The sequence below is a fragment of the Enhydra lutris genome, unplaced genomic scaffold, assembly GCF_002288905.1.
Source record: "Enhydra lutris kenyoni isolate GAN:26980312 unplaced genomic scaffold, ASM228890v2 scaffoldscaffold20, whole genome shotgun sequence".
Lineage (NCBI taxonomy): Eukaryota > Metazoa > Chordata > Mammalia > Carnivora > Mustelidae > Enhydra > Enhydra lutris.
In genome coordinates this window covers 29,765,502-29,786,699 of record NW_019154104.1, presented here as the reverse complement: position 1 = coordinate 29,786,699, position 21,198 = coordinate 29,765,502, and positions in this window count along the sequence as shown.

Here is a 21,198-nt window from a genome sequence, read left to right as displayed (position 1 = left end):
GCCGCCGCGCGCGCCGCCCTTTTCGTACCGCCGCCCCCCCGCGGCCCCCGCCCCCCGCCCCCGCCTCCGCGCGCACGGGGCCGGCGCCGGCCAGTCCCGGTGACCCCCGCCCCTCGCGGGGCCGCCCCCCACCACTGCGGCGTCCCGGAAAGCGGCTCGCGCGCGCCGAGCGCTCTTGGCTAGACGGGCACAGGTACCCCGCGCACGTTGGGCACACGATCTGTACACAGGACGGCCCGCGGGCGCACACACACGGGCCCGCTTAGCACCAGGGGCAGGGACCGACCCGGGGCTGGGCCGCAGACCCCAGGAAGGGGCCAGCACGCGCTCGGAATACAGAAACACGCAGAGAAGCACCAAAACACTGAGCGCCAAGGTCCCGAGCACGCATGCCATGGTTCACACGGCCAGGAAGACACAAACGCACACTCTAGAGACGAGGAACAGGCTCGCGCCACATGCGCACTCAGGAAAACACAGAGGAGAAGCCTGATCACTCCCCTACCCCTAGCCGGATCGACGCAGGAAAATGCAGACACACACACACACGTACACACACACACACACCACAAGCCAGACACACCCTACACCACCAGCACACACTGCAACGCAATCGCAGGTTATGGAAATAGTCGGGAGCGTCACAGGCTCAGGCATGGGCACGCAGAGAGGTGGGGGGGACACACAGTTATGAAACCCTGGGCCTCCTTCACTGCGGGCCCACCCGTCTGGGCCACACAGAGACACGCGCAGAGCCACGTGCACACCTGAACAGACGCATTCACTGGTAAACACGCAGACCCCCACTCCCACGCAGGCAGACGCAGGCAGAGCGGTCAGGCCCTCAGCCACGCAGACACAGAGACCACAGACTCCAGCATGCAGGTGTAGGGCCCCCCCCAGACGTGATATTCACAAGCACCCCAGACTCACAAGTCACAGGCTCTCGGTGGCACACTCATCAAAACACGGAGGCACTGCCGCCCAGCACACACGCAAACACGCAGGGACACATGTGGGCAAGCTCACAAGTCCGCTCACACTCACGCAGCTGCACACCAAGCCCTCGGCACATATTCCAGACCCACTGGGAGGCCTCCAGAAGAGTCACGAGGGGGGTGTGGGGGTGGGGATGCTGACCTTGCCAGAGATCCTCCCCTCCCAAGAGCTTCTGGGGAAGAGCCCCCAGCCTGAGTTTAGAGACTCTCCCGGCAGATCTCCAGGCCCTGTCCTGATCAGGATGCTGGGGTGGAGAGGAGGAATAGGGAAGGGTAGGTGGGGTGGGGGGGTGGCAGAAGGGTATCAAAGGTCTTTAACTTGCTGGGGAAGGGTCCCAGGAGGTCATGACCTTTAGATGGGTCGTTTATATGGGCTTCATGGGCATAGATTAGTTTGGGAACAGATCCCCTTTATAGCCTCCCTGTCATCACCGTGAGCTGGGTGCGTGCTCTCTGCCACTTGGATCGTGGGGTGGGGGGCCTTGGCCTTCAGACTGTCTCCGGGGCCCTGGCAGGTTTGCGCACATACTCTCCAATTTCAGGACAGCAGTGGGAAGAGAGACCACCGGGAGTCCCTGGGCTCACGGGATATGTGCCCACGGGCCCTAAGGCCCTAAGTCTGTGCTCCCGAAGTGGGACAGCTGTGGGAGGGCACACGCCCTGGTGCAGACCCTGGAGCCCCGCTGGGCAGACTCCACAGAGGACGGAGGAGGGAAGCCCCCACCCTCTGTCCGCTTCGGGAGGCGCCTCTTCCTAGGTGTTGGGTGCAGGAGACCCAGAAGGGGTCGGGGTGAGGTTGGGACTCGCTTGAGCGACAGGCTGGAGGGAGCAGTCACCCACCCTGTGCCCCTTCCTCTCCGTTACCCCAGTCTCTTCCAGGAACTCTTCTCGAATGAAGAAACAGGAGTTCTGAGCTGGAAGGTCTTTTGCCCAAGGCCCCGGGGGGTTCCAACAGGCGTGCTGGGTAGGCCAGTCCTAGAGGTTTAACTGTCCACGGCATGGAGATCGCCCCAGCTTCCCTGACCCCCTCCTTTCCTCCCTCCAAGGACCCTGACCTCAGCCTCCAAAATTATCCTACACAGCGGGCAGATTGGGAAGGGCTGGGTTCCCCGCCAGACTTGAAGGAGGGGCGGGGGATCTCTGGGCTGCATGGCCTGGGACAAGGACCTCCTCCCAGACCAAGTCACGAGGTGCCGCCCTGTGGACTGTGCGGAGCGCCCTGCTGAGGCCCTCAAGTGCACCCTCACCTCGACCCCTCCCTTTCCCATCGCAGTCCCTTCCCACTGCTGCCCTCCCCAGTTCTGGAAAGGGAGGGAGGCCTGAGGAAGGCAGTCTCACCCAAGGGCATCCGTGTCCAAATGTCAGGGGCTTAGGCTGAAAGGGCAGTGTCTTGGCTGGCTGGCACCTGCTCGCTAATCCCGGCTCCATCCCCAGCCTGCTGAGGGCCCTGGGCCAGTCACTTGCCCCTCAGAGCCCAGTTTCCTTGTCTATAAACAGGGAAGCCACACCTGTCCCCAAAGGGGACTTGGGTTTTCCTAAGTAAAAATCCACTATACTTACAAGGCCTGGCGCCTTCCTGCCCTTCCTCCAACAGCTGCCATTGGGCCTCCACCCCAGTAGGCTAGAGAGCCCCGGGGGGGGGGGGGGGCGCGGGGGGTTGGATTCTGACCTTGCCCTCTTGAGAGCCTCCTGCAGGGCCGCTGCTGGGCCTGGGGCTTTCTGTTGGTTTCTGTCCATCTCAAGGAGGAAGTGTTTGTAAATACAGGAGACTGGAGATTTCTTTTCAGCAGGCAGACAGTGAAAAAGGGTAGCTTAGGGGCGGTGGGGAGAGGGGACGCTGGTGCCTGTCACAGGCTTCAAGGCTGCATAGAAAGTCTGAAAATGCCAAGCAGGTCCCTTGGGGAGAAGTCAGCACCGCCTGCTGTTTGCAAGCAGACGGGAGGAGTCAGGACGACCTTCTCCTCTAGCTGTGCCCCCTCCCCGCCCTCCCCTCTCCTCCAAAAAAAAAATAAATAAATAAAATAGAATAAAAAGGGGGATGACAGAGAAGGCAAGCAGGCCCCACCCTCGGGAAATGCGCGGCCCACCGGTCAGCAGAGCAGGGCTCCACCGTGGTCTACACGGGGATCGGGGACAAAGCCTGCCCCCCGTGGGGCTGGGTGGTAACTCAGGGCCAGGGCTTGAGGCCAGGCTCCTTCCCGATGCCTGCTGAGTGGCCTGCTGGGTCCTCTGCTCTTTCTGCCCAGAGACCTCCCTCCAGCGGGCAGCAAGGGAGCCAGTGAGGGGCGAAAGTTTTCTGAGGGAACCAAAGAAATGTTACCTCCAGACGATTCCCTCCTCATCCCCCCGCCCCCCTGCACCAGACTGCTTGATTAAAGGCAAAACCGCTGATCAAGGAAGCCTAGCAGGGTTCCCTCCGAGACCAGCTAGTCCCGGGCGTGCACGACTGGCACAAGGCAGCTTGGGGGGGAGCGGGGTGGAGTTCGCCCTCACCCCATCTTGACCTCTGCTCTGCAACCCCCCCCCCACAGCTGAGAATCTCCACAACCTGAGGCTTTGTGGTTTCTGGAAGTCTCTGCCTCCCCAACTGGTCCAGTCTTAGTGGGATGTTACACAGTTGGGGAAACTGAGGCGCGGCAAAAAACTCCCAGGTGCCATTTGTTCTCTCTTCTTCCTCCCTCTTGCAAACACCACACCTTCTCCCTCCTCCCTCCGAAAGAGGACACAGCTTCCCCCAGCCCTGCCCAAGATGGAGCTCTTCCCAGAGAGCTCTAGCTCTCCTGGTTGGAGCCTCGCAACTGGAATGGGATCTCCCCACTACCCCCCGCCCACCACACACACAGCCCAGGAGTGAGGGGGGTTACAGGCAAGCGGGCCCTGCCTTTTCTGCCTCTCCCTGTCTGTCCCCTTGGAATTCGATTCTGGCTGAGCTCCCCAGCAGAGGCCGTCTTATCGGATCCTCCTCCAGGCTGGGCTGGGTCAGGGCAGGGAGGCCCGAAGACGCAGGGACGCGTGTACAGCTAATGGGGAGCGGAGCTGGGACCCGAAGTCGGTGCCCTGGGCTGTCTGCTCAGCTAAGGGCTGTGGCAAGAGCGAGCAGGGTGGCGCAGGAATCAGTGGAAGACCCCAAGGGCACCGCCAGGACCCTGCCCTCCCTTCCGTGGGGGGGGCCGTGAGGGCAAACACCAAAGAGGCGCCCAGCAGCCCGGATTCCCATTCTTGCCCCAAGCTGAAGTTCATCTTTGAAGAGAGAAATTCTCTTTTTTCCTGTGGAGGGGAGGGGGCCCCGGGGGCAGGGGATGGAGGGAAAGGCGAGGCGCCCGGGTACATTTAGGCTCGAGAACACAGCGCGAGCACGACACAGAGGGCTTGGTTTCAAGTTCAATCACAAAGAAGCCTCTTCAGGCTGAAGTGGCCGTGGCCCAGCGCTCGGCGGAGGGAGCGGAGAAGGGAAGGTGGCGGCCGAGGCCTCGTGGCAGGGCCAGGAGAGGCGCGTGACGGCCCTGCAGGGGCCACGGGGCCTCGGGTCTTGCGAGGGAGCCCGGGGCACACGTGGCCGAGTGGCGGGGGGCGCACCTCTCCCCCGCGCACCCCCGCGGCCTGCCGCCCCATTGATGGGAGTGTACAAAAATAGATTTTCTCACTTCCTTTCTTGCCATTGCCATCGACGCGGATGCCACGTTCACAAGTCTAATTGTCCACGTCATCAATCAAATTCTCCTCTTAAAGGCCGCCACTGAGTCATGCTGTGCGGGTGGGGAGCTCGCGGGGTCTCAAGAGGGGTTAGCAACAGCTCCCCGCCCCGCCCCCGCCCTCGGAGGGAAACAGCACCCGCCCCCCAACACCTGGGAGGGAGGGGATCACAACCAGAGGAAAAAGGAGTCTTTTCATCACTTCGCCTGTCGATGCAGGCTTGGGCAGAAACTATATTAATTCTTCATTCATCAGAAATTCCCAGAAGTTAATTTTCCATAGAGCGGAGGCTCACCTTTTTAAATGTAGTCTCATCGTCTTGTGCACTGAGCACCGGCTGAGCTCCCATAGTGGGGGGGGGGCGGGACTGGACAACGTTGATGGGGGCTGTTTAGTGAGGGAGCCCAGGGTGACCCCTCACCTCCAAGGGTTGGTGGATTGGGGACACTTCATGCTTAGAGTCCTGTGACCTGTCAAGGGCGGGGAGGTGAGCCAAGGGGGAGTGGCTGCTGGGAGGGGAGACTGAGCACTTCCTGGAGGGTAGGGGTCCTTGGGCTAAGTGATGGGGGAATGTGTAGGAGGCCACTAAGGTGTGCCATTATGGGAGGACTTCTGTACACACACACGCACACTGAGATGGTCACAGTGGGGGCTGTTTGCTGGGACCGCTGCAGAGTTAGGCTGGAGAGGGAGGGTTATGAAACTTGCAGCATTTTAGATATAAATCCCTCTTAACTGTTCTTGAATATTCCACAAACTCCCTTACTCTGGCAAACAATCTGGGGAACAAGAATCTGCCTTTTCTCATACCAGGGTCGACCCACGAACCTGTCTTGCCCAGACTTGTGTTGAGGCTTGGGCCCTGGGCCAAGCTGCTCCCACCCACCCCAGCCATGCCGGCCTACCCACCTTTCCAGGAGGCCACAGCAAACCGGGCCCTTCAGAGGCACAGACCAAGGGTCCCTGATCGCGTGGAAATAGGAGAAATCATTTTCTCAAGCCCTGAGACACTGGAGGGAGGAACCCCGTTCTAGCCCCAGCTTAATACAAGTTTAAGACCATAGCAGAGGGGGAAAAAAAGACCATAGCAGGATCACGACCTCTCTCTCCATCTCCGCTGGCCGGGCCTAGGGAAAGAGAGCTGTTTATCGTGGCATGGCCTGGCGTACCTGTCAAGTTTACGGATGTGAAAACACAGCTCTCGAAGAATTGAAGATGTTCCTGCTCTGTATTTATTCTCCTATTTGTAAGGAGGCATTAGCATTTTCATTCAATTATATTCGAAAGTGTTTTCCCCCATGTTACTACACCCTAAGCATCATGGGTCACTTGCAAAGGAAGGAATGGTCTCATGCCCAGATGGGGCCCTGGGACGGCCAGGTGGGAGGTCAGAGGGTCGGGTGTCCGCTCCTGCCTCCCCTCCACCCTGTCCTCCCAGCTCCCACCCACAAAAGGCCCCAGTCCCCCTGCCGTGGGTCCTGGCCCAGGACTGAACCCTGGCGAGCCTCTGGCCTCGTCCCAGGCACTTCCAGCATCACCCATCCACCTCGGACACGTCTTCCCGCCTGGTGGTAATGGATTGTGCACGTGCGTCGGACCTCGGCAGGGCCAAGGGCGCCTTCCTGGGCCCTCTGCCCCTCCGCCCGGGCCTGCAGTGCTACCCATGAGGTCCTGGTGGATTAAGTGAATTAATGAGTAAATGAATAAGGCCCAAAGTGTTCTCTGAGGGTTACCAGGGGCCCCTCGGAGAGATCCTGTGTCCTAGCAACTGGCCGAGGCCAGGTGGCCCTCTCAAGCCAGCGCACTCTGGCCACCTCTGATCTCCGGGCTCCTGGGGTTGCTGACCCCCCAAACTGGGCTTCCTGAAGGGAGGGGGACCCTAAGGTTGCAGCGGCTTCCCCCCCTTGTCCTCTCCCCAGCGAGGCCCTCTTAGTTCTTTGACTAGGAATAGAGAACGTGGGGAGCAGCTGCCGGAGACCTAGGCTAGCGCCCCCCCCATTACCCGCCCCCCCTGCCCACCTCCCCCAACGCCCGGCTTCTCTGCACTCCAAGATCCTGTTCCTATGGTGACGCTCCGCGCCTCCAGAGGCCCTACCTCGCTGTTGGCAGTCACGCTCCAGCTAGGGATGAGGGGGCAGGGGACATCCAGCCCTATCTGACCCTGGCTCCCCCCACCCAACACACATAGGGTTGCTTGGTGCCCCAGCTCAAGTTTGGTCTTTCGCAGTGAGCCTGAATTTGATCACTGTGCCAAAACGTTGGTTCCTCCTCCCTATCTTGGGGACCCTATTAGCCGCAGAACTTGATGCTGGGGTCCAGAGAGGCCAAGCGAGTCTCCCTAGGTCACACAGCAAGGCACTGGCAAAGCAGGATGAGGCTGTTGAAGCTGGGTGTCCTGCAGCATGATTGTAAGGGAAATAGTGCTCTCCTGGGGCTGGGCTCATTCTCTCCCCACCTTTCCTCCCTTTTCTTCCTCTTCCCCGCCCTGGCCTGGCCTGTTCAGTCACATACGTGATGGAGTCTGGCTCTCAGGACCTTTGTTATTCCAGAGCTGTCGCCAGGGGGTTGGGACAGCCTCACTGCCTCAGAACATCTGCCCCAGAAGCCTCTCAGAAATGCGCATCTCCATCCGTCATCCTCAGGCCTTGTGAGAACCACCAGGAGCCCTGCAGCGACCCAAGATCTGGACTCTTGTCCCTTGGCCTTGCCGCTGTCCTTGGGCACACAGGCCCCAAGTACCTATCCACTGGCTCTCCCATTCACTCCCGTACCCCATCCTAGCCACCACCCCCCTGGCCCAAGCCACCAGACTCTGCCACCAAAGGCCACATCTGGGTTTTCCAAGTCCCTGGAGTCCACAGGACAGGAGTCAGAGACAGGTTTTCCAAATGCACAGTGCGGAGCATGGTCCTATTTTAACTCTCCACAGAAGGAAGGTAGAGAGACGGAGAAAAGGAGGGGTGGGAGAGGAAGGAGGGAGGGATGGAAGAAAAAGGAAGGAAGGAAGGAAGGAAGGAAGGAAGGAAGGGAGAGAGGGAGAGAGGGAGGGAGGAGAGGAGAGGAGATGGGAAGGAGGGTGGGAGAGAAGGAAGAAGGAAGAAAAGGAGGGAGGGAGGAAGGAAGGAAGAAAAAGAGGAAGGAAGGAAGGACTGGAGGGGAGGGGAAGGGAGGGAGGAAGAAGAGGAAGGGAGCCGAAGGAGGGAAAGTCCGGCCTTTTCCACACCCCCTGCTGCCCTCCCAGGTCTGCACACTCAGGATGAGGCACGGGGCCTGTTTGCACTAAGTATTTGTGGGACTGAACTGCACCATCTTATCAAGAAATCGATGAGGAAGCACTAGCCAGGAGTGGGGGCACCTCGGAGATCAGAAATGGTCTTTTAAAGCCTGGGGAGCCCCTCTTCCCGGCAAAGATTTCCTCCAGCCTGTAGATGAGTTTCTTTTCAACACCTTTCCCCTGTCTCTCTCAGATGGGCCAATTATTTCTGATTGTATTTTACTTCCTTCTGCCGTTTCCTCCATGAGCAGCAGGGAACAGCCTTCGTGGGCTGTGGCCAGCAACGGGGCCCCCATCGATCCGCGCATGCCGTGCAGGGGGCCACCGGCACACTCTTACCCGGCCTGCCCTTCCCTGCTAACTGGGGAGGGTGGGGACCCATCTCGTGTGGGTTTTCTCTGTGCTTCCTCTGCACCAGGCCAGGGCAGTGCGAGGGGGAAGGGGTGCACGGGGGTGGGGTGGGGGGTGGGTGGAGGCTGGGGAACCGACCCCTTCGTGGAAGTGAGGCTCTGCCCAGCCCTGGCCCTTATAGGAGCTCCGGGTCTGGTCTCGCCACATCTCTGAACAGGATGCTGTGGAGGCCGCAGGTCGCAAACACCGTGAGAGCCGAAGAGGTTTCAGGGTTCCTGAAATACTGTCCTCAGACCCACCTGACCGAGGCCTGCTGCCCCCTCCCCCCAACCGAGCCAGCACCTCCGAGTCCGTCTGTCCCTGGGGATCTGTGCCCAGTCCCTTCCCCGCTTGACAGCTCACGTTAACGAGGAGATCAGGAACCCAACTGGAGGGAGCCAGAGCCCTGCAGCGGGATCCAGGCAGGGTCCCAGCAGGAAGCAGATGGCAGCACAAGGTGGTTAATTCAGGGAGGGTTTAATAAAGGGCTATTTACAGAGATGTAGGCGGGGTGTGAGGAAGCAGGAGGGGTAGCAGCAGGCGGTCACCCTGGGGGCCTAAGGCACAAGGGGGCGCTATCACCTGAATTGGAAGCCAGGATTGCTGGTGGATGAGGCGGGGGCTGAGGCCGGTCAAGTCCATGGCGGCCCCTCCTGTCCTCGATGTGCTGGGAGTCAAGGGCACAGAGCCAGCTGCAGCTGCTGGGGTGGGCATCTGGGGGACAGAGCAGGGCCAGGAGGACAGCAGAAGAAGAGCCCATGCAACCCAGAGCATCACCGAACCCAATCGCCTCCATCTAAGTTAGGGAAACCAAGGCTGAAAAGCCCCTTCAGGGCAGAGATCTGAAGCCCCAGCCTGGAGGCTGGGGCGCTCGTGCTGACTGGGCACAGTGTCCTGCTGAAGGGCCCTCCTGGGCCATGACTGCAGGGAGCACCCCTATCCTCCTCCACATGGCCTGAGCCCCACACTTGGCCACAAGGCGGGGATGTCCCCACAAGCTCCATGTTGGCAAGATCCCCACTGCGGGCTGAGTAATGGGTGTCAGGATTTGGACAGGACCCTGAGTGATCCCCTCCCAGGCCTCAGTTTCCCCATTTGACTTTCCTGGGCTGGGCACACATCCCACGGCCTGCGTCAGGGCCTGTGGCCCCAGGAGCCTGGACAGGTGCAGGAACCATGGACCAGGTGGGAGAGGGGCAAGAGGATGGGAGCAGGCATGTGGGCTCAGTCTGAGACGCAAGGATGTGGCTGGAACTCCAGAGGGAGCTGGGGCGGGGGAGAGCGGGCGAAGACCCACAGAGAAGGGGAATCAAGAGATTCCTTGGGAGGGAAACCCGGCCACGCAGCCCAGCAGCATTTAAGGGATGAACAAGGAGAGGTACTCGCAAAGGACACAGAAGCTGCTAGAAGACGGTAGGGGCCCAGAGACCAGGAGCCTCCTCTCACCTGCTTACCCATCACCCCTCCCAGCTCCAAATGTCCACTACCCTTCACCACACGGCCCCTTCCTTGACCCCTAGAAACACCCTCGAACCCCCCACCCTTACAAAAAAGGAGAGGCATCTCAGACACCAAGTAGGAAAATATGTGAGGAAGCAACTGGCCATCAGGGACCCCAGTGAAGGCTGAGATTGAGAAGGAAGCCCCTGCGGGGTTGGTTGGGTGGGGGGGGTCAGGTGCACGCCTCTGGGGCAGCCGGGGAAGGCTGCAGAGGCTGTGGGCGTGGTAGGGGGGACACAGGGGGTGCGCAGGGGAGGCGAGCATTGGCAGCGGGACACCGTGGTTGTGAACAGGGAAGGACAGAGGGGAAAGGTCTGCATTTTGCAAAATGTGTGTGTGTGTGTGTGTGTGTGTGTGTGTGTGCGCGTGCGCGCGCGTCTGCAGTTAAAGACTGCAGAGACTGGAGGGTGTTTACAAGCCGGGAGGCTGTAGATGTCGAGGGAGGACGTAATTGATTAATTGGATCAGGAGAACACGGTCTCTCTCCAATGTGGTTCCTGGTCTGGTGGGGAGACAAGGATTTGAACCGACACCTCCACTCATGGGAGACGTCTGTAATTGAATCACGGCATCCAGCAGCCGTCTGGGACATAGTACGCACTCTGCACTCCCCTCCCGGCACCCAGACACCTGACCCCAGGCAGAGAAAGCCTCCTTGCGGCCCAGGCCCCAGAAAGCTCCCGACAACCATCCCTATAGGCAGGGCACACGTGTTCATTGCGCTTTTAACTTTCAAAGCGCTTTTATATTGATTTCATCTGCTCCTCAGGACTCAGCATTTGTCACGTCCTGCTTCAGACATCAGGGAGCTGCTTCACGCAGCGGGCGGTAGAGGGAGAAGGCTCTGGAGACCACAGCGGCCGTATGATTCTCATCTATGCCCTGGCCACATAGTAAGGGCCGGGAGAGTATTTGTCGAGTGAATACATGATGGCTGGATGCATTAGTGCATAGGTAGAGGGATGCATGGATGGACAGACAGATGGAGGGATGGCACCATATGTTTGAATGGAAAGCTCTGTCTCTCATCATCTGGGTAAACTGAGGTCTGGTGTCCAAGTCTGTGTGTGGCATGGTGCCAACATTTGGAGGCATTAATGCTTGTCTTGTCACAAGATTGATAGCTCTGTTTCAGCCAGGAGTCAGCCATCCAGGGTCCCCAGAAAGAGTCACGGGACCCTTCCTCCTCTTCACTCCCTCTGAGAAAGGCGGTAGAGCTGGCTTTAGGCTCAGTGACCCCTGTCCAAGGACCTGTTGACTCTGGAACCCTCTGGGAGGCCCCGGGTAAGACAGAGCCCTTTCCTGGGGAGGCCACTCTGGGTTTCATGGAGGGGTCTCCCCGCTCCCGTCACTGCCCCCAGGCCTCTCTGGTGAAGGCCAATGCTTCATCCTTGCCCCCAGCATCTGTCCAGGAGTAGGACCCACCTGAACTCCCATGCTTTCTGACCTCGGTGCCCTGGCTAAGGCTGGGCTTCATTCAAAATATTCCCCCTGTGCCCACCCCACATGCCCATCCCACGCTGAGGCCACCTTCTCCAGGGGCCCTGCCTTCCATGAACCCTGCCGGGCTCCTTGCCTCTCTTCTCACCCTGAGGGCTCCTGCCAAGCCGGGTGGCTGCTTGGTTGCTTATGTCCAACACCATGCCAGCTCCCCACGGACAGGAAGCTTCTGGAGGTACAGTGGAGGGGAGGCTGCACTTCGTCCCTGCCCACACCTTTGTGGTGCCCAGGGTCGTGAGGTCTGGTCTTGCACTTGGTGCTGTGGAGGGGGCCTGTCCTGCTGGGTGACAGCCTCCAGCTGGGCGACGGACAGGACATGGGCAGGGATTCCCCAAAGAAGCTCCAGCTTCCCCACCATTGGGGCGCCTGTCTCCGCGGCTCCCTCGGCCTGCACTTCTCTGTCCCTGGTATTTTTAACTTGGCCCAGCTTTTAATAAATCCCCTGTGTGTGGGGAGCAGTAAACAATGGCTTGAGAACTTGACTAATTAAAACATGGCTCTGAGGCTGTGGAGAGAAGGCTGTGTGGCTGGTCCCGTCCCAAGGAGGGCCCTTGTCTCCCGGGCCATCTCTGCAAACGCAGGCCCACACTGCTTCTGGGCCCCAGGACCAGTCAGGAAGTCCATGATACCTAGAGGGGCTGCTGGAGGAGGCCCGTTCCACAAACACCTCCCTGTAGCCTCACCCCATCTCAGACCCTGCCACCTCCTCCAGGCAACCCCCTCACTGGTGTGCTCTTCATGGCTCTCTTTTCTGGGAACTTCACTGCCTGCCAGGTTCTTGGTTCCCGACCTCTCTCCCCCACCCTGCAGTCCACTCTTTCCTCTCGGAATGCAGCCCCTCTCAGTGGCCCCCATGCAAACCCCCGGTGGACCTGTCCATGCCACTCTGCTCCCAACGGAACACAGGAAGGAGTCTTCCTTCTCCTGCTCTCCCTCCTCCTCCTCTAATGGCTTCAAGCCTCAACCCAAACCCCCAGGCTCCAAACAGTCTCTTCTGGGCCTTCTGCTCTCAGAGCCCTTGGCCCTTTGCTGTTCCTCACCCTTCCAGGGAGCTGGATGCTCAGGGACAGGAGGGTCCCCGGTCACTGGGGGTGCTCCCTGAAGACAAAAGCCCTCCTCCCTTTGGTGGGAGTTTGTGGGGAAAGGAACCCCTATAAACTGTAGTCTGTTCCACAGAGGCAAAAAGTAGGTGCTCAATAAATGTCAGGGAACGCCCCCCCCTCCTGCCGCCCACAGAAGAGGTGAGGCACTGCGTTCTCCTTGGGCAGCGCTGGTTTTTCAGGAAAACAGAGGAGGTGATCACTCTCCATGCGTGACCTCAGGGACGCCCCAACCCTGAAACTGACTCCCCCCTCACCCCGGACTGACACCCACACCAAGCTTTACATTCCCAATTAGCAGAAAGGAAGCTGGAACCCGGTTCCACCCATGCCGGCCCAGTTGGTGCCTTTCCAATGCATGTCTGGAACCCCGCTGGACCTCAGTGTCCACATCTGTAAGATGGGGCTAAGGACCCCTGCTCTGAGTGGCCCCTCTCGGGCTCCGCGGAGGCTGTGGGGCTGAGCTGGGAGGCAGAGTCTGGAAGCCAGGACTTGGTTATCACCACTCTCACTAATTGTTGTTATTACAATAATGAGGAATGTGTCCCCCGACCTTTGGGGTAATGGAACCTCTCCCAAGGGTGGGGAACCTCCCTGCTAGTGCGCCCCCCCCAGAGCCAGGCCACCTGCTTGGGGACGCCAGGCGGTGACTGCCCCGTGGGCCGGCCCAGGGGCACCCTGGAGCCCCCGATGGTCGTGGAGTCTCCCCGTTTCTGCACGCTGCTTCCTTCTGCCCGCGATCGGGAACACAGTCGCGAACAAAGCGCTTGGCCACATTCCCAGGTTCCACATCTGCCTGCCTCCGCCCCAGCCCCCCCTCGCTCCTCAAGACAGAAGCTGGCAGGGAGGGGTTTGCAAACATGAATCGTGGCATTTATTCATATGTTCCCTGGCCCCGACTTTGAAAAAACATCTGCGGTGACTCTTCCTCGAGAGAAGGGGAGGCTGCTGGTTTCCTTCCCCGAGCCATGTGGGGACAGCAGCGGGAGCAAGCGCGGGAAAGCACACGGTGCCGGCAAGACAGGCGCAGGGCTCGTTAGCAAGTCTGAGGACCCTGACCGCAGAGCCCTGGGGAGAGGGTCCGGCGAGGCAGCCCCAGAGGCTGCTGTGCTCTTTCATAGGCCCCCCCCCCCGCGGCCCAGGAGAACAGGGGGCCACAGGCGGGGGACAGGCCACCAGGAGCCCGTGGCTGGTGGGGAGTAGGCCTGGGCAGATATCTGCATTCTGAAGTAGAGCAGGCTGGCCCGTCACTGTCCCCACAGCCCCCCGCCCTGCCCCTTGTTCCTGGACATGGGTATAACAAACCCAAAGACCATCCCCTCCTGCATCCTTGCTCTGGCCCCTTTGTCGCATCTCTAGCCCTCCCTGTTGGCCCAAGGCAACCCAGGCCAGCAGTGAGAGCCCCCATTCCCCTCCCAGACCCTTCCCAGGGCCAGCCAGCCTTCCTGCCCTGATGCCACCACCGTGCCGCCCACTGGCCGCTCTCTGCTTCCCACATGCCCGTGAGGTCCCACCGTGAGGCCTCGTTTGTGCTGCTCCCTGAGGACCCTTCCTCAAGCCCGTCACTTGTCAAAACCCAAGCCCATCCTGCAAGGGTGGGTCTGAGCCAGATGAAACACAAAGTCCAGGCTGTCACTTTATCTGTGGGCCTCTAAAGATGGGGCGGGGGGGCAGCATGTTCACCAGCAAAGCGGAATTTGGGGCCAAGTCTGGACCTTCTCCCAGGGGCCTCTGGTGGCTGAACTGGAACCCCTTGTCCAGATTCCAACCAGGTGAGTCTGCCCTCAGTGCCGCCCAGGGAAGTGAGCTCCCTATTGCTGGGGGAAGCTGGGGTTACGTGAAGGGAGGGGTATCCTATGGAAGAGCCCAGATAGACCCACAGACTGTGGGGCCCAGGCAGGCTGCTATCTCCACTCTGAGGCTCAGAGTCCTGCCCTACAAAGTGGAAATGACATCAGGACCAACTTTGAAGTCCACTTGGCCCAGAATGCCCAGAGAAGGAGGACCAGGAGGGCCCGTCCGGCCCAAAGCCCCCAACATGGCATGGCCCTGAGCTGGATGGGAAGCTGTCTCCCCCTAAGCCAACCTGCCAGAGCGCCAAGGTGGCCCAGGCAAGGCCTGAGAGCCTTTCTTTGGAAGGCTTCCCATGGGAGGTGACCTTGGGGATGGGCCTTGAAGGGTACAAATGAGTTTGCCAAATGCAGGGGAGGGGGAGGCCTTCCCAGCAGCGCGACAAGCTCAAGCCAGGCATGGCCAGGGCGCCAACGTGCCTGGCTATTTTGGGATCTTGTCAGAGACCCGGTGGAGTGAGGGGAGCAGCTGTCCCTGAGGCTGAAGGTCGGAGGGGGCTGCCCAGTCAGGGTCCCGAATGCCAGGCCGCTGGGCAGTGTCAGGGGGTAGCCTCGGGCGGGCCCTGAGAAGGGGAAGAACGAGGACAGAGCTTTAAAAAGTTCCAGCCACACGGTGGGAGTGGGGACAACGGGCACAGCCATGAGGCCACCATGGGGCCCCCAGGGGAGGCGAAGAGAGCAGAGGGGGACCAGGATCCAGAGGAGGGGCTGCCTGGAGGAGAAACGGAGGTGATTTCTGCCCCTGACCCCCCTCTCACACCCCTCCTCTCGCTCTCCTGCAGGCGCTCACGCCCACAACCCCACTTTGCCTCTAAGAAAGGGGACAAAATAGGGCTGGCCGGGAATGTCTGCTTCTAGCTGAGGTTCAAGCATGGCTGGAAGAATCCAGGAGGAGGTAAAGGCCTGGAAGTTTCCAGAAGGCTTGACTCCCCTCCCTCCAGGCCTAGCAGGCCCCCGCCCCCGCCCCCCGCGGCCCCCCGCGGCCCCCCGCGGCCTCCGAGGGCAAGACAACTGCCCCGCCCGGCACCACTGCTCTGGGCGGGCCAGCGGCGCCCCCTGCCGGCGCCCACGTGGAGGAGGTGGAGCAGGCGGCGGGCGCGGGGCGCGGGGCTCGGGGCTGGGCGCGGGGCTGGGCGCGGGGCTGGGCCGGGCACCCCGCGTCCCTCCCGCGTCCGTGCGCTTGGGGAAGAAGGGTGCGTGCGGCAACAAGATAAGAGGGAGCCGGTGTTCGTGAAAACAGGTGAGGGAAGATACTCATTATCGTTTCCAGCCTAATGAAGCCTGCGGAAGGCTCTCTCCGGAGTGACAGATCCCCTCCTCGAGCGCTCCCAGCCATGGCCCCACAAGCATGTCATAACTCATGTCACAGGAGGAACACGCTTCTGCAGAATTTTCTCAATGCCGCCTGCACCGGGAGGACAGGGAGCGGGGCTGATAACAAATTTTGGAAACACAGAATTTCACACCTCATTGCGCGGGCATTAAGATGACAATAGTTGGGTTCTTTCCTCCTCACTGTGGGCCGCCAGCCCCTCTCGGCAAGGGGCAGCTCCTTCGGGCCCTGCAGACCTCCGGGGTGGGGCTGGGCCCAGGGCTTGGCAGGCCCGGCCAGGGGTGACCCCGTGGCTCCAGGGGGTGGGGGGACAGTGACAGCAGAGGTCTCTGTCTCTCCAGTCATGGGGTCCGCAACCGTATGCCACGGGAAGGCAGCCCCAGGCCCCGGGAAGCTGATCTCCCCCTGCCAGGCCCCCATGGCGGCCCCCGGCCTTCCAGTTCCCAGCACAGCTCAGCCAGGTGGCTGGATGTCCTCACCCCCCTCGGGAGCAAGCTCGGACAGCTGTGTTAGACAAAATCCAGACTGCGGGGCCTGGTCCATAAAACTTCCCATCGCGCCGCCGCAAAGCCCGGCCAAGCAGCTCCCCTGGTGTCAGGACAGCCCCAGGTCCGGCCACCCTGGCTGGAGGGGCGCACAGGAGGGGCGCATCCGGATGTGTGGGAGGGCGGACAGCGGGAGAAGTCAGAGGCCACCGGGTCCTGTGGGACAGGGAGGGAGGGGGAAGGAGGGAGAGAAGAGCCCCCTGCCTGGTCCCCGCACTCTGGCCTGGGGTCCGCCCTGCCCACCCCCAAAGTGTTCAGGGCCTCCCCATCTTCATCCATCCCCCCCAGGGGACGCAGGTCCCAGGTCTTTGAAGTTCTCTACACCAAAGTGAGCGTATTTCTCATCTAGTTCTGTTCCCAACACGCTGGGATTTGGGGTTCACAAAGGTCATCTTACGCCCCTCCTAGGCCACCCTGACAAGAATGAGGACAGAAACTTTTGCAGGCCTCCCCAACCCCAGCCCCGTGGCTGTCAGGTCCTCAGCGGCAGCTGGCAGGGACAACGGACATTCCATTCTGGGAAGGAGCCGGCTGGGAGGGGTAAGAGGCAGGACAGGGACAGTCGCTGAGCCTAGGGCAGGTGGAGCCACCCAGAGGCCTTGGCCAGTAACTGACTCCCTCTTGCACCTCCAGGAGGCTCTGGACCAGGTGACCAGGTGAGGGCAGAGAAAGGGGCCAAGCCTGGGCCCAGCCAGCAGCATTCCTGGCTCAGGCACCCTCCGTTGCATCCCGGGGCCTGCCCGGTGTGCGCTCGGCGCCCCCAGGGGCAGCATGGACAGCGGGCGTCACCTGTGGTTCTTCTGTTGCCTCTCTGGACTGAGGGTCCCGGGGGGACCGGAAGGACAAATCCAGACACTTCCATTCCCCCCGTTGGACACCAACATGGACAAGACAGGGCACCTCGAGCAGGAGGACCAGGGGAGGGGGCAAGGAGGCTCATGTTGGACGGGCTTTGAGGACTGGGCGGGATGCGTAGAAACAGGAGCGACTGTCTTTCTTTCTCAAGGGAAATGCATGCTGCTTCAGGACAATTCAGGAGAAGTCTGAAAATCAGGAGGAAAAGCAAGTCATCTGTAATTCCTCTACAGACAACAGCCACAAGGCATTTCCTTCCAGTCTTTTTTTTCTGTTCATTTTCCTTGGGTTTTGCTTTGCATGCCAGGAATGTGACGTCATCGGTGATCTTGTTTCTCGACAGTTCTCAGGCAGAAATGTTTCCCTCTGTTTATATAAATGGAACAGAGACCCAGTATCCACAGCTCCCAAACAGCAGGGGCTGTGTGGTCACCGTGGTCGCAGCGGGTCAGGGATAATTCTCGCTCGGGGCGCCCCGGGGGGAGAGCAGTGCTGCTGATTAGTGGGAGGGCACCGTCCTGTCCCCATCCTGATGAAGTGTTCTCCTGTTTGAGATGGATTCCTTTCCATCGTTTTTTTCTTTTCTTTTTTAAGGTTTTATTTATTTATTTATTTGAGAAAGAGAGAGAGCACGAGCAGGGGGAGGGGGAGAGGGAGAAGCAGGCTTTCCGCTGAGCAGGGAGCCCGATGCAGGGCTCAGTTCCAGGACATTGATCATGACCTGAGCAGAAGGTAGAAGCTTCACAGCGTCACCGACTAAGCCCCCCAGGCATCCCTCCAGTTGTTTTTCCAAGTAGAATCTCTGTGTTAGGATGATAGAAATCTTTAAAGGGGAAACCAAGGAGGGCTGCTTTGGGGAGGGGGGCTGCTACAACTCCTATGTATTTATTTTAGAAAATTTAGAGACAAGTATAAAGAACAAAACGCAAGTCACCAATGACCTTGTGCATAGTAATATACAGCTGACCCCCGTGTGAGTGTGAGTGTGAGTGTGAGTGCGCACAGCCATGTTTATGGAGAGGAGACCTTCTGAGGTTCATCGGCCGGCGTTTCATAGGTGATGATATGTCCCAAGGCTTCACAGGTTCCGGAAGGTGAGGCCGTCAAGGCACCTGGGCTGCCGGCTGCCTGGGGGCTGCCCACAGGTGGATCCTGTCCTCCCTCGCTTTGGACTCTGAGGCCTTTGCCCCCCACCTCCCAGCCTCAGTTCCTCTCAGTTTGGGGGGGCGGGTTGTGCAAACACCAGCCATGAGAGCTGCCATCGCCTGGGAAGCTGGAGGTCAGCTCAGCAGCCCGGCCACCGTGTGTCTCCATTGTCCCCTCCTCACCTTCACGGGCCCACAAGGCGGGCAGTCACCTCTGTGCTCCCTCTGCTCCAGTCAGAACCCTCGGAGGCATGCTGACCTCTCTCCTTCTCTCACACCCCACATTCAAACTATCAGCAAGTCATGTGGGTTTGATTTTCAAAATGTGCCCAGAATCCCCTCTCCACACTACCACTGGCGTGAGCCTTTAGCCTCTCGTCCGCATCAAAGCGATGCCGTCTTGAGCCTCCCTTCTTCTCTGCTGCCAGGAACGAAGCAGGCCCTGCGTAATCTGTCACCTGACAGCCCTCTCTGCCCACACCGGCTCCTTACTGTAGCTCAGACAGCGGGAAGGCTCCTACCCCTGGGCCTTTGCACAGCCTCCCCCGCCCCCAAGTGTCCTCTGCCAGGTCCCCACACAGCTCTCTCCTTCACCTACTCCAGGTGCCTCTCAAATGTGCCTTCTCAGTGATCAACCACCTTCCATGCTTTGTTTAGCCCTTTCCTGCCAGCAAAGCCTTGTAGCTCCTCAGATGCCCACAGCCATCCCAGCAGGCAGCAGGACAGAGGTTGGTCCCCACCTCCTAGGAAGGAATTCGGCACCCAGCAGGCGCCATATCCATGGCTCCCTAGGTCCCCAGTTGTGTAAGAGGAAAGAGATTCCCATCCCTCCCTCTGCTGTCTTCTCCCAGGACCCCGGGGAATTCTGGAAAGCCTGGGGAGACCCACCCCTGCAAATAATATCTCCAAGCCTCCTCCCTGCCTCCCAGGGTCAGAGACAGCATGAGCACCGCATGCCAGTCCCTGATAGTCCTGCACCCTGGGGTGCCGCCAGGCCCCTATAAACAGACGTGACCCATAGTGTGCTGTGCGTTCACTGTGGTGAGGAAAGCCCTGCCGTGGGCACAGGCCCAGACCCCTGAAATCCTTCCAGAACAACCACGTTGTCACAGCCCCCTGCCGGCTCTCGGCTTCCTGCGTCTGCATCCACGTCATCAGCGCTGGGGCTGGGGTCAGTGCCCACGTGGGCTGAGTCAGCTCGGCAAGGTCAGGACTGACGCTGCCTCCACCTGCCCCCGGGCTCTCACATACCTGGGCTCCAGGTAAGCCGTCTGCCCGGCACCTGTGCTCCCTTTGCGTCTTGGAACTGCGGGGAGGGGGGGTGACATCAGGAGAGGGTCGCCAGAGGGGGCATCCTGTGGGACAGGAGCCACGGAGCTGGCCTCTGCTCTCCAGGGGAATCTCATGTCCACCCACGACCCTCGGCCCCCCTCCCTAACGGAGTCAGGCTCTAGAAATTCGCCAGAATCTTTCTCACCTGGAAGACTCACGCCAATGCCTCCCTCCATGTTAGCCCCACACCAGCTCCTCTCCCATGGCCTTGGTGATGGTGGCCCCAGCGTCACCTCGAGGGGACACTTACTGCACACATGGACCTCGTGCCAGGCATCCTGTGGGGCCCTTACCTGCATCGTGGGCCACATTGCCTGACAGAAGGTCCCAAGTGTCCTGGGACAAACAGGCTGAGAGGAGGTAAGGGGCTTGCTCTAGGGTACAGGGGCCCATCAGGTTGGGGGGACCGGGGCGGAAATCCATGACTATGGGGCACTTCGCCTTTCCCAGCAAAGTCGCCCCGGAGTTGGGTGGTAGTGGGGAGACAGCCGAGCCTCACGGCACCTGCCCGAGAAAGTCATGTCACCCGGGGTCTTCCGGAGCTGCCGCCCTCCCCTCCCCACCCTCACAGCCTGCCCCCACACCCTGGCCTCTTTGTGCTACGGAGACACCCATAGCAATGGAGCCTGAAATGAGCCAAATGGATGCCACGCCCCGGCACAGAGCTGGTGAGGACAGGAGATCGGCTGGGAACCAGGCTGCGCTGCCAGCCCAGAGGTCCCTGCTGACGGGGCCTGGCTCCCCCTGAGCCCGGATTCCTCCGCTGCAAGGGGAAGCTGCAAGTGGCCTTCCTACCCCAAGGGTTCTGGGAAAGCTGTGTAGATGACCCGACTCCACCTTAGGGGGTCACTCCTGATTGTCAGAGACCAGCTCCCTTACATGGGGCCACTGAAGTCCAGCCGTGGTCCGCATGGGCCCGATCAGACAGACAGACAGACGGCCTTTATCAATCCCTCCCACACAGCTGGTCCCGCCACTGACCACCACCAAGAAGGGGGCCTCCAGACGGGACGGGCCTGACTGCGGGCCTTGTTCCAGAGCGACGGTGCGTGGCCCGTGACGGCCGCCCGTCTGGCCCCAGACAGCAACCCTCCTTGTTCCGGGCCTTGGCGGGCCTTGGGGGCCGTGTTGATCTTGGAGGACTCGCAGGCCCTCACAGGGCCCCAAGCGAGGTGCTCCACGGCTGCCTGATGGAAATTATGTTATGGTCCATGTAGGTGTTGGGCAACACCCATCCTGCAAATATTTCCAGGCTAAAAATACCGTGGTCACACTCCACAGCGGAGAACTCTGGGGCCCAGGGTAACGGTACAAGCCACACACTCAGCCAACGGAGGACTTTGTTTTCCTACAATTCAGCTAAGGATCCATCCCATTGGTGGCAAAAGGCAACCCTCAGTTTTGTGTCCTCCCGACCACACCCAATCCCCAAGGTTGGGGACTTGGTGATAACTTCGAGACTCCCCGTGCATCGCCCGCCTGCCCCCGCAACTCTCCTTCCGCCTCTGCCTCCAAACCTCAGAAGCCTCTTCTGAGATGCGAAAGTCAAGAATTTACTTCTAAACGGTACGGCAGCTCCTCCGAGAATTAAACATAGAAATGCCATATGTCCCAGCGATTCCGCTTCTGGGGTACACCCCAAGGAGTTGGAAGGAGGGGCTGAAAATAGACACCGGCACACCC